Source organism: Mastomys coucha, chromosome X (genome assembly GCF_008632895.1).
Source record: "Mastomys coucha isolate ucsf_1 chromosome X, UCSF_Mcou_1, whole genome shotgun sequence".
NCBI classification, from domain to species: Eukaryota; Metazoa; Chordata; class Mammalia; order Rodentia; family Muridae; genus Mastomys; species Mastomys coucha.
The window spans coordinates 104,513,111-104,524,105 of NC_045030.1; the positions used below are offsets into that span (position 1 = coordinate 104,513,111).

At 41.3% G+C, this 10,995-nt stretch overlaps 1 pseudogene; it reads left to right on the top strand.

Moving 5' to 3' along the window:
* The first annotated feature begins 6,780 nt into the window (after positions 1–6,780).
* On the top strand, positions 6,781–7,917 carry LOC116087671 (annotated as a pseudogene).
* The last annotated feature ends 3,078 nt before the right edge of the window (positions 7,918–10,995 follow it).

The window sequence follows — 10,995 nt, forward strand, 5'->3', positions numbered from 1 at the left end:
ATTTTTTTAAAAAGAGACAGGCTGAAGTAGATAGAAGAAAAGCTACTATAAATAGCTGCTGCAGCCACAGATCACACAATAATACTTTATGCAATAATTTCATCCAATTGTAGATAACATTTTGCAACTCATCAAGCGCCTTTTTTATACCTTATTTAATTTTCATATCAACCCTGGAAGATGGGTATTATTTATTAGCAGTTTTTATCACATATTTATGAGGAAACAGGTTGCAACTTGACAGAGGTTGGAGAGTTAATGGGAATGGAGACTAAACCTAGATTTAATGACTCCAAATACAGTGCTCTTTCCACTTATTACTACTGAATTTAAAGAAAATACTGTATTTTGTGAAGAACCACCAGGATCTTTTCGGTTACTTGAAAATGCCAGAAGTTCTTCTCACTTCAGGGCTTTTGTACTTGCTTTCCTCTCTGCCTGGAACATCTCTCCTGCAGATTTGTTAATGACTTTTTCTTGCCCTTCAGGTCTCAGCTCAAATGTCATCTGCTTAAAAAAAGCTTCCTAAGAGTACCTTATCTACCCCCTGCCACCATTGCCTCTCCACATTGCCCTGTTTCCATTAAAATCTTCTTATTCAAGCTGGGCTTGGTGGCACAGGCCTGCAATCCAAACTACTCACCAGACTAAGGCAGAACGATTGAAAGTTTAAGGCCTGCTGGGGAATTAGTTATTCTATTTGTATTAATTCTTTGAGAATTTCACACAATGCATTGTGTTCGTATTCACCCCCATCCCCTCCCAGATTCACCCCCACATCCACCCATGCAACTTCATGTTCTTTTTTTTTAAGTTTATTGAAAATAAACTCATACAATGCACCCCAACCACAGCTTCCCCTCCCTCCACTCCCCCCAGCTCCTCTCCACTTCCCCTCTCTCCCAGATTCACTCCCCCTATTTCCCTTCAGAAAAGAGCAGGCCTCCAAGAGACATCAAACAAATATGACAAAGCAAAGTACAATAAGACAAGGCAAAAGCCCCCATAGTGAGGTTAAGCAAGGCAACCAATAGGAGGAACAGTCCCAAGAGCTAGCAAAAGAGTCAGAGATCCATACTCCCACTGTTAGTCCCACAAAAACACCAAACTAACAGCCATAATGTATAAAGAGAATCTGGCACAGACCCATGAAGGCCCCATATTTGCAACTTCAGTCTCTGTGAATCCCTATAAGCCCCGGTGAGTTGATTTTGTGGATTTTCTTGTGGTGTCCTTGACCCTTTGGCTCCAACAGTCAGTCCTCTCTTTCACTGAGTTCTCCAAGCTCTGAGTATGAGTCCTGCTTAGTTGACTGGGTGGGTGTTCTGTTGCCCTCCATCCCCTCTGACTCCTCTGTTTCCTTCCCTCTTCCAAAGGGTTTCCCAAGCTCCAAAGGAGGGACTGGTTGGAGACCTCAACTTAGACTCTTTCTTTCTCTGCATAATGTCTGACTGTGTCTCTGTGCCCGCTCCCATCTGCTGCTGGAGGGAGCATCTCTGTTGATGACTTGACAAGCCATGTATGGGTGAGTATAGAATATCATCAGGAATCATTTCGTTGATTTTTCTCCCCAGTCATGTTTGGTTCTACCTTACATCTCGGGTTTATCTAGTCTCCAGTTCTTGGCCATCCAGGCAGTGTAGGCCATGAGTTCCCTCTCATGGGGTGGGCCTCAAGTTAAACCACACACTGGTTAGCTACTCCCACAAATTCTACCACATTTGCCCCTATACATCTTGCAGGCAGGACAGATTGTAGGTGGAAGATTTTGTGGCAGGTTTGGTGCCCAAGTTTCTCTTTCCATAGCCTGCAGAGTACTTCACCAAAGAGCCTAGACAGTAGGGGTGAAGTCTCCATACAGGCACGAGTTCAACCTCTCTATGTTCAATGAGCTGTGTGGATGTTGTCCTTAGCAATGGGGGCCCCCCGCTGCCAGTTTTCACAGAGTGATCCTCTGTCCTAGCTTCAGCCTGGGTTTGGGGACCCACTCTGTCAAGAATTTAACCAAATGCAACCCCAGCCAACAATTGGAAGCATTGCCAGGCTATAAAAGGTGGCCAGTTCCAACTCTGTATCCTTCATAACTAGGAGTCTTCACTAGAGTCACCCTCACAGATTTCAAGAAGTTTACATTGTACTAGGTTTCCACACCACCCCCAAAAATGTCCCTTGAATTCCAGTCATCTCTTCCTGCACTCCCTCTCTCTATCCCTTTCCCTCCCACACACCTGATCCTTCCTGCTCCCATTCCCACCCACCCCCAGTTTACCTGCAAACTCTATTCTGATTCCCTTCCCCAGAGAGATAAATGCGCCCCTCCTCCATAGCCCTCCTCTTTACAGAACCTCACTGAGTGGGTGGATTGTAGCTTGATTATGATTGACTTAAGAGCTAAAATCCACTTATAAGTGAATACATAGCATGTTTGTCTTTCTGAATTTGGGTTACCTCAGGATGATCTTTACTAGTTGCATCCATTTGTCTGCAGATTTAATGGTGTAATTTTTTAAAGATCTGAGTAATACTTCATTGTGTAAATGTGTGTGTATGTGTGCATGTGCTTCCCTTCTTTATGTTTCACTAGTCTAAGATTATTTATTTCCTGTGTGTTGGAGGATGTAGTTAACCTCTTTGGGTTGGAACTTTCCTTCTACCAACTTTTGTAGGGCTGGATTTGTAGATAGATATTGTTTAAATTTGACTTTATTATGGGATATCTTATTTTATCCATCTGTGGTAATTGAAAATTTTATTGGATATAGTAATCTGGGCTGGCTGGCATCTATGGTCTCTTAGAGTCTGCAGCACGTCTGTCCAACCCCTTCTGGCTAAAAGCCAGAAGAGTCTCCATTGAGAAGTCAGTTTATAATTCTAATAGGTCTGCCTTTATATGTTACTTGGCCTTTTCCCCTTGCAGCTTTTACTATTCTTTCTTTGTTCCGTGTTTTTATTATGTTGTGATGGGACTTTCTTTTTGGATCTAATCTGCTTGGTGTTCCATCTGCTCCTTGTACCTTCATAGGTATCTCCCAATTTTTTTCTATGATTTGGCTGAAAATATTTTCTATGCCTTTGAGCCTATTCAACTATTTTGAAATATTCAGGGCCTGCTGTGGTAGGGATAGCTGGGCTCAGATGGAAAGATGTTACCTGTACTAGCTGGTTTTGTGTGTCAACTTGACACAGGCTGGAGTTATCACAGAGAAGGGAGTTTCGGTTGGGGAAGTGCCTCCATGAGATCCAGCTGTAGGGCATTTTCTCAATTAGTGAGCAATGGGGTAAGCTGCTTGTGGGTGGTGCCATCCCTGGGCTGGAAGTCTTGGGTTCTATAAGAGAGCAGACTGAACAAGCCAGGGGAAGCAAGCCAGAAAGGAACATCTCTCCATGGCCTCTGCATCAGCTCCTGCTTCCTGACCTGCTTGAATTCAAGTCCTGACTTCCTCTGGTGATCAACAGCAATGTGGAAGTAAGCTAAATAAACCCTTTCCTCCCCAACTTGCTTATTGGTCATGATGTTGTGCTGGAATAGAAACCCTGACTAAGACATTACCATAGTGTCGTGTGCCTTTCTCCATCCAGCAGAAATAAGGAGGCAACAACGAGCTCTTCTCCATGCAGTTTAATCAGGAACCTTCATTTTTACTTCTTCTCTAGCTAGCTTCTTTTATATTCTTCTATATCTTCTTCTTACATCTTACTAGTTACATCTTTCTACTTTCTTACTTACTCCTATTTCCTACTTACTCCTATTCCCTACATCTTACTTCTATTTCTACATCTTTACTTCTATTCCTACATCTTACTTCTATCTCTACATACTTAGTCCTATCTATCATCTTACATCTTACTATTATTCCATCCTTACTATTATTCCATCTTACTATTATTCCTTGTGGGTTAAATACTTTCCCTGGTCCCAATCAGCATCAGCTATGTGGCAAAACATAATAGGCTGAGGGAAAATCATGCCAGCTTGCATCACAAACGAGAGGCACACAGCTTTTCCAACTAAGGCTTGTTTATCTCAATGCTCTCTGCTCTGGCCAGAGACCAGGTGTTCAATATATATATAGGGTGGCAGCTGCGGCTCCCCACACCATAACTGCTATTATGTTCTTATTTCTAACTTCTCTGAATCCAGTTTGTTCTTGGGTGTGGATCCTGCCATAGAGCTTGGTTAGTGTAAGAGGAGACATACCCTAAAAGAAAACTGACTCTTCTTCAACAACTGTCAAATGCCAGGAGGGTTTGTTCAGAAGACCCTATCTTAAAACGAAATGTAAAAAAAAGAAGGGTTTCTGGGAGTGTACAAATACAATGGTATTGCACTTGTCTGTCATTGGGCATGGTTCAAGATCCTAGATGCAATTAATATACAACAGTTAAAAAAAAATAATGAACCATGTTTTGTTTGCTGCATGTAGTGGCTCAGCACTTAGGAGGGTAAAGCCTGGCTACAAGTTCAATGCAAGCCTGACCTCCATAGTGACTTCTTAGCCAGACTTGCCTCAATAGTAGGTCTAGGGCAGCCTAGGCTACAGAGTGATGCCCTTTCAAAGAAAAACAATCTTCCTAATCATAAATCACCAACATTCACTTTAGCATTGAGAGATTGTTGGAAATGCAGTATCTCAGGTCTCAAACTAGATCTAAAGATTCAAGATTGTGAGTTAAGAACTTTTCAGGTAGCCAGGTTATGGTGACATACACCTTTAATTCTAGCACCCAGGTCTAGCACCCAGGAGGCAAGACTGGTAGATCTCTGAGTTTGAGGCCTGCCTGGTCTACAGAGAGAGTTCCAGGACAGCCAGGGCTACACAGAGAAAGCCTTTCAGAGAGAAAAGGGAGAGGGAGAGAGAGGGGGAAAAGATTTTTCCAGGTTATTAATATACCCATTAAAGTCTGAAAACTCTTGTAGGCCACCTATCACTTTCTGGAACTAATATTTAATCATGGCTGAAAATTGTAAAAGAAAAATATAAAGACTTCCATGTACCTTTAACCTAGCTTAGTCATATACCTTATCAAACCTGTTGATGAATTCTATGTTATACCTCTCTGCTCCTAACTTTTTTGTTCTTTAGATATATTCCTGTTTTGTTCTCTATGTTATTTTGGTGGTATCTAGAAAAAAAGATAAAATGTTGTATTATTTTACCATGGTTACTTGCTTTACTGTGGTTAACTGTCCTACATATTCAAGGATAATATAAATTTAATCCCAAATATGGACAAGAATTACACAATCAGTCTTATTCATGAATATAAAGGAAAAAAATAAAATGTTAAATTCATTCTATATTGGGTAAAAAATTATATACTACCAAGTAGGCTTTATTACAATATTACAGTTAGCTCAACATATAAAAAGCATATATTTATTTATTATTAACATTCTGAAGTTATTGGAAGTAGTTTTCCTATTTGCCCCTTACAGCAATATCACTAATTGTTCCTACACTAGACACATATTTTTGGTTTTTGGTTTTTGAGACAGTCTCTCTACATTGCCCTAGCTGTCCTAGAATTCTCTATGTAGATCAGACTAGCCTCCAGCTCACAGAGATCCACCTGCCTCTGCTTCCCAGAGGCAGAGTACTGAAAATAAAGGTATGTGCCACTATGTATAAACAGACACATTTTAAAGAATTAGACATCTTACCAGGAGTAGTGGGGCACACCTTTATTCCTAGTACTTGGGAAGCAGAAGAAGGATCTCTGTGAGTTCAAGACCAGGCTTGTCTACATAGTGAATTCTATGACATAGCCAGGGCTACATAGAGAGACTCTGCCAGATAAAAAGAATATCATATTAAATATATAATTCAAAAATGATATTCAATATAATTCAGTATATAAGATTTAAAATTATAGCTTACTAGTTATATAAAGACTCTTTTCTGATCTCATATAGTATATACCTCCTGCCAAAGTAACCTACTCCAAGCAGTGTCTTATTGATGATACTATAGCCAGGGTCTGTTGACTCCCATTCATTTCAATGTGCTATTAACCTCGAGCTACATGGGAGTAGAGGAAGGGTTTGTCTACAGAAGACCATGGAAGGATGCTGGGAATGGCAAGTGTAAAACTATTCCATGTCTAGATTATAAAACGTTTAGAATAATACACTAATAGTATAATGTTACTTTATATACTTTAACTTCTAAAAGAAAATGAAAAACCCCAGAGTCTGTCTGCTATCCAATCCGATGATCAGGTCAGACACCCTTCCTTTCTAACATCCAGAGAAATCCTTCATTTTCTTTCAAGTTCAATTATGCATATTTTAAATAATTTTTGAGATGTTTTTATTTTATGTGTTTGAATGTTTTACCTACATGTATGTCTGTGCATCATGTAAGTACCTGGTACAGATGGAGACCACAAGAGTGTGGTGGAACCCCTGGAACTGGAGTTACAGATGGCTATGAGCCACCACGTGGATGTTGAAATCTGAACTAGGGTCCTCGACAAGAGTAACAAGTGCTCTTAACTGCTGTGCCATCTCTCTAGCCATGATGATGCATATTTTAAACAGCGGGGTTTTAAAAATCCACTTGTCTAAGTGTTTGAATACTTTGTGAAAGTGTTTCTCACATTTGCCAGTTCACTTTCTTGACTGTATTGTTTAATTTTTGAATTTGATATTCATACTTTAAGGAAATAAAGTCCAAAAATCAACTCTAAAGAAAAACTAGGGTTGAGTCCGTGTCCACCAGCGAGCACAGCCTTCTTGCAGCTCCTCCATCGCCAGTCCACACCAGCCAGCAGTTTGCAATGGATGAAGATGTCACTGCGCTTGTCACTGACAATGGCTACAGCATGTGCAAAGCTGGCTGTGTGGGCTACGATGTTCCCTGGGCTGTCTTCCCCTCCATCGTGAGCCACCCTAGGTACCAGGGTGTGATGGTGGGTATGGGTCAGAAGGACTCCTACATGGGTGACGAGGCCCAGAGCAAAAGAGGCATCCTGACCCTGAAGTACCCCACTGAACATGGCACTGTCACCAACTGGAATGATATGGAGAAGATCTGTATGTAGAAGGCACCATACCTTCTACAAAAACTGCATGTGCCCCTTGATGGGCACCCTGTGCTGCTCACCAAGGCCCCCTGAACCCTAAGGGCAACTGTGAAGAGATGACCCAGATCATGTTTGGGATCTTCAATACCCCAGCCATGTGTGTTGTCCCATCCAGGCTGTTCTGCCCCTGTATGCCTCTGGTCATACCACTGGCATTGTGACGGACTCTGGAGATGGGGTCACCCATGCTGTACCCATCTACAAGGGCCACGCTCTCCCCCATGCCATCCTGCGACTGGATCTGGCTGGACAGGACCTGACAGACTACCTCACGAAGATCCTGACCAAGTTGTGGCTACAGCTTCAGCACCACAGCTGAGAGAGAAATCTTGCATGACATCAAAGAGAAGCTGTGCTATGCTGCCCTAGACTTGGAGCAGGAGATGGTCACTACTGCATCCTCTTCTTCCCTGGAGAAGAGCTATGAGCTGCTTGATGGCCAGGTCATCACTATTGGCAATGAGCTTCGATGCCCCAAGGCTCTTTTCCAGCTTTCTTTCTTGGGTATGGAATCCTGTGGGCATCCATGAAACTGTATTCAATTCCATTAAGAAGTGTGATGTTGACATCTGTAAAGACCTCTATGCCAACACAGTGCTGTCTGGTGGCACCACCATGTACCCAGGCATTGTGGACAGGATGCAGAAGGAGATTACTGCTTTGGCTCCTAACACCATGAAGATCAAGATCATTGCTCCTCCTGAGCGCAAGTACTTCGTGTGGTTCGGTGGCTCCATCCTGGCCTCACTGCCCAACTTCCAGCAGATGTGGATCAACAAGCAGGAGTATGATCAGTCCGGCTCCTCCATCGTGCACCCCAAATGCTTCTAGGCAGACTGTTACTGAGCAGCATTTTATATAAGACAACATTGGCATGGCTTTATTTGTTTGTTTGTTTTGTAATTGTTGTTGTTCTTTTTGGTTGGGTTTTTTTTTTTTCAAGACAGGGTTTCTCTGTATAGCCCTGGTTGTCCTGGAACTCACTCTGTAGACCAGGCTGGCCTAGAACTCAGAAATCCGCCTGCCTCTATTCTTTTTTTAATTTTTTTAAAAGGTTTTTTGTTTTGTTTTGGCGCTTTTGACTCGGGATTTAAAAACTGGAATGGTGAAGGTGACAGCAGTTGGTTGGAGCAAACATCCCTTAAAGTTCTATGATGTGGCTGAGGACTTTGATTGTACATTGTTTTGTTTGTTTGTTTGTTTGTTTGTTTTAATAGTCATTCCAAATACCCATGAAATATATGGTTACAGGAAGTTCCTTACTCTCCCAAAAGCCACCCCCACTCCTAAGAGGAGGATGGCCGAGGCCATGCCCATGCCCTGAGTCCGCACCGGCGAAGGTGACAGCATTGCTTCTGTGTAAATTATGTTCTGCAAAAATTTTTTTAACTCTTCTTACTTAATACTTCATTTTTGTTTTTAATTTCTGAATGGTCACCCATTGTGTCCCCCTTTTTTGTCCCCCCAACTTGATGTATGAAGGCTTTGGTCTCCCTGGGAGTGAGTTGAGGGGTTGAGGCAGCCAGGGCTGGCCTGCCTGTACACTGCCTTGAGACCATTTTAATAAAAGTGCACACCTTACAAACCAGAAAAAAAAAAGAAAAGAAAGAAAAAGAAAAGAAAAACAAGTTGTACGGCATAAAGATGTTTATATCAGTTTTATTCATAATGGTATCTTTGAAAATTGATCCCAAATGTTCTAAAATCAGAAATTACATGAAATACATGTATGTGTAAATCTGTTCTGATATGTAGAAGAATATTACAAAATAATGTTGAATCAATCTGATACAAAAAATACATAGGCATTTGTTATCTTGGGATTTCCAGAGAGTATAATCCAAAATAAATACCTGGTGTTTCATTCATCATCTTTTCCCTCTTTTTTAAAAGAACATTTATTGCTCATTTATTCTGTTTTAAGCACTGCACTAGGTTCAAGTAGTATCATCTAACTGAATCCTCTCAATCCTCATAGAGTAGTTCCTGTTATGATCCCTACTTTATAAAGACAAGGAAGGTTAGGACATTTGCCAAGGTAGCTTAGAAGTGATAGAGTGAATATCCAAACTCAGATCTAAGCCCAGAGCCCATGTTCTTTATCACTATGACTATTTGTTAATCATGCTTTGTTGTGTAAAGTGGATTTTAAAAATTAAGAGAGGACAATCAAGATAGCTCACCTGGTAAATGTCGCTAAGCCCAACAGACAGAGTTCAACCCCTAGGACCCACACATTGGAAGGGAATAACCAGGCATTACAAATTATTCTCATGCTATATCACACACTAAATCAATGTAATTTTTAAAATTCATGTTAATTTTTTTGTTGTTGCTATGGTGCTAGGGACCAAACCTAAGACTTTATTCATCCTAGGCAAGCAGTGTACCACCAAAGCTACATCTCCAAACCTAGTGCAATGTTGAAGTTATTTTTAACTTAATACAAGTTTAGATATTTTAGTAAATTTTGATTCTTAATTTAAAGGAGGTTGGAAATTTTCTATATATGTAGAAATGAGCTGCATCATTGGCCTATAACATAAAATAATCATGTTAATCTTTCTCATATATAATAACAGCTGTTAATTACAAATTCCCAATCTGTAGTAGGAACCTACTCTATGCTTGACATACACGAACTCATATAATCTTTTTTGTTTTTTGTTTTTTTTTCGAAACAGGGTTTTCCTGTGTAGCCTTGGCTGTAGGGATCAAACAGAAACTATTCGGTATGAACTTTGAGAGAATTTAATTGGATGATACTACTTGAGCCTAGTGCAGTGCCTAAAGCAGAATAAATCATCAATAAATGTTCTTTTAAAAAAGAGGGGAAAGCTCCTTCAGTCCTTCCCCTAGCTCTTTCATTAAGGTCCCTGGGCTCAGTTCAATGGATGGCTGTATCTGCATCTGTATTAGTCAGGTACTGGCAGAACCTCTCAGGGAACAGCTGTAGGAGGTTCCTGTCAGCAAGTGCTTCTTGGCATCATCAATAGTGTCTGGGAGGTCTGGTGTCTGCAGGTGGGATGGATCCCTAGGTGGGGTGGTCTCTGGATGTCCTCTCCTTCAGTCTCTGCTCTATTTTTGTCCCTGTCTTTCCTTTGGACAGGAACAATTCTGGGTTAAAATTTTTGAGATAGATGGATGGGGCCATCAACTGGGAGCCATGCCTAACCTCTGGATATGGTCTCCACAGGTTCTCCCTCCCCTTTGTTGGGTATTTTAGCTAATGTTATCCCTGTCGGGCCCTGGGAGCCTCTTGGTTCCCTGGCATCTGGGACTTTCTAGTGGCTACCCCTAGTTCCCCATCCCCCACTGGTACATGTTTCTATTCAATTTCCTGACCCTCTGTAACTTTCTCCTGCCCCCTTTCCCATACCTGATCCTGATTCTACTTTTCCCTCCCCCTCCTCTCTCCCACCCAGATCCCTTCCTCCCTTTACCTCCTGTAATTATTTTGATCTCCCTTCTATGTAGGACTGAACCATCCACACTTTGGTCTTCCTTCTTCTTGGGCTTCATATGGTCTGTGAATTGTATTTTGGGTATTCTGAGCTTTTTGCCTAATATCCACTTATCAGTGAGTACATACCATGTGTGTTCTTTTGTGATTGGGTTACCTCACTCAGGATGATATTTTCTAGTTCCATCCATTTCCCTAAGAATTTCATGAGTTCATTGTTTTTTAATAACTGAGTAGTACTCTACTGTGAAAATGTATCACATTTTCTGTATCCATTCCTCTGTTGAGGGACATCTTGGTTGTTTCCAGTTTCTGGCTGTTATAAATAAGGCTGCTATGAACATAGTGGAGCGTGTGTCTTGTTATGTGTTGGAACATCTTTCCCCTGTCATATTTATGGGTCAGGATCTACTAATGGTTGTCCTGGTCCTCTGTCTCTTAACAAT